At 48.3% G+C, this 2795-nt stretch overlaps 1 protein-coding gene across 2 annotated transcripts in view; it reads right to left on the bottom strand.

The window, feature by feature from the left end:
- LOC106567887 (protein sprouty homolog 3) overlaps nucleotides 1–2466 on the bottom strand; it is a 21581-nt gene extending 19115 nt beyond the window's left edge. For both annotated transcript variants that reach the window (XM_014137745.3, XM_014137744.3), the window contains exon 1: nucleotides 1799–2466. The gene's annotated coding sequence lies outside the window, so the exon portion shown is untranslated. The remainder of the gene's footprint in view (nucleotides 1–1798) is intronic.
- Nucleotides 2467–2795: the final 329 nt, after the last annotated feature.

Raw genomic sequence — 2795 nt, 5'->3', positions numbered from 1 at the left:
ACACCAAACCCGTTACTCACACCGCACCAAACCATTTACTCACACCACACCAAACCATTTACTCACACCACACCAAACCATTTACTCACACCGCACCAAACCTGTTACTCACACTGCACCAAACCATTTACTTACACCATACCAAACCATTTACTCACACCACACCAAACCATTTACTCACACCACACCAAACCATTTACTCACACCACACCAAACCATTTACTTACACCATACCAAACCATTTACTCACACCACACCAAACCATTTACTCACACCACACCAAACCATTTACTCACACCACACCAAACCATTTATTCACACCACACCAAACCATTTACTCACACCACACCAAACCATTTACTCACACCGCACCAAACCTGTTACTCACACCGCACCAAACCATTTACTCACACCGCACCAAACCATTTACTCACACCGCACCAAACCATTTACTCACACCGCACCAAACCTGTTACTCACACCGCACCAAACCTGTTACTCACACCACACCAAACCATTTACTCACACCACACCAAACCATTTACTCACACCACACCAAACCATTTACTCACACCATACCATATCAGTTACTCTTACCACACAAAACTATCCCAGTTACAGTACACACATCACAACATACCACATAACATCACACCACTCTTCCAGTTATGCAAACCGGTTATACACCATACCAAACAATACCACACCTCTCCCCAGTTAGACTCACCACACCAAACTATCCCAGTTACAGTACACATACCACACCACACCAAACCAGTTACACACCATACCACATCAAACCAGCTACACACCATACCAGACCACACCACATCAAACCAGTTACACACCATACCACATCAAACCAGTTACACACCATACCACATCAAACCAGTTACACACCATACCACATCAAACCAGCTACACACCACACCACACCACACCACACCACATCAAACCAGCTACACACCATACCACACCAAACCAGTTACACACCATACCACATCAAACCAGCTACACACCATACCACACCACACCACATCAAACCAGCTACACACCATACCACACCACACCACACAACATCAAACCAGTTACACACCATACCACACCACACCACACCAAACCAGTTACACACCATACCACATCAAACCAGCTACACACCATACCACACCACACCAAACCAGTTACACACCATACCACATCAAACCAGCTACACACCATACCACACCAAACCAGTTACACACCATACCACACCAAACCAGTTACACACCACACCACATCAAACCAGTTACACACCATACCCCACCCCACCACATCAAACCAGTTACATACCATACCACATCAAACCAGTTACACACCATACCACATCAAACCAGTTACACATCATACCACATCAAACCAGCTACACACCATACCACACCACACCACATCAAACCAGCTACACACCATACCACACCACACCACATCAAACCAGTTACACACCATACCATACCACACCACACCAAACCAGTTACACACCATACCACATCAAACCAGCTACACACCATACCACACCACACTCTCCCAGGTAGACACACCACACAACTATCCCAGCGGCATAAAGCTTTAAACAGTAAGGCCAGAGAAGGACCTACTGAAAGCAGACCACTTCTACACACGGTTAAGTTGAATATAAAGAATACATGTGAGAGTCTAGTAAAAGTGTAAAGCTCTTTGGATATCCACTTTTAGTGTTTTTCCTCATAAAATAGAGATGGGTTGGTACGGGGGGGGGGGGGGGGGGGGGGCTGTTTGTACCTACCTCTGAATGGGGGGAGATCCATGCTGCAATGGGATGGAGCGTCTTGGGGTTGGGGAGGGGGGGAGCAGTTCTCTCAGTTCTGTGGGGCCACAGCGCCTTCCTTCCCTTCCCTTCCTTCACCTTGAGTCCCCTCCGTAGGCTTTTCAGGAGCGTCCCTGTAGTGCAACCAATCCCACAACTCCTAGGGTCATTCCCTGCAAAGAAGAAGCAGCAACAACCCAGACCTGACGACAAGCAGCCAAGCAGCCTCTCCACGATGCCTTGTCAGGGGCAGAGAGGTCCCTGGTCCACAGTGTGCTGATCACTGGAGACCAGAGGGCAGAGTAGCATTAGAAAGATCCCAGAGAACACAAGAAGAAGTAACAGCCAGGTCCTCTGCTTCAGAATGAAAACAATTATTGTTATATTAAAAAAGAAGGTTGTGAAAAAAAGTTAAATTAAAGTGAAAAAGTTCCAAAATTACAGGACACAGGGATATTGTAGTAGTATGGCTCTGTAGTCTCTCTCTCTGCTATCCCTGGAAGCGTAACGACTGGGTGCTGGATCGTCCCTCTCTCCCTCGCTCTGGCTCTCTCTCGCTATCTCTCTCTCTAACGCTCTTGGGTCAGTCCTTCCTGTCTGTACGTTTATCCTCTCATTCTCTGCAAGCCGAGAGTGTGTGTGTGAGGGAGAGCGTGAGAGACACAGACACAGAAAGAGGGGGAGAGATGGAGGGAGGGAGGGAGGGAGGGAGGGAGGGAGGGAGGGAGGGAGGGAGGGAGGGAGGGAGGGAGGGAGGGAGGGAGGGAGGATGGGAAACAGAGAGAAAGAGAGCAGGAGGGGGCTGGACATGAATGGTAGAGGGAGGCAGGGGAGGGTTCTGTTCAGGATGGGGGTTACATGTTTGCTGCAGATAGTTAATAGCTAAGTGGCATCATCAGGCTGAATCTCTCATTTGCTCTCCCTCAGGCACTGTTCCATATGAGTCTATGAGCAGAGCCTTGATAGAGGGAGAGAG

This window comes from Salmo salar, chromosome 13 (genome assembly GCF_965601325.2).
Source record: "Salmo salar chromosome 13, fSalSal1, whole genome shotgun sequence".
Taxonomy (NCBI): Eukaryota; Metazoa; Chordata; class Actinopteri; order Salmoniformes; family Salmonidae; genus Salmo; species Salmo salar.
The sequence above is the reverse complement of the archived record's forward strand: the minus strand, read 5'-3'. Positions and strand labels throughout refer to the sequence as shown.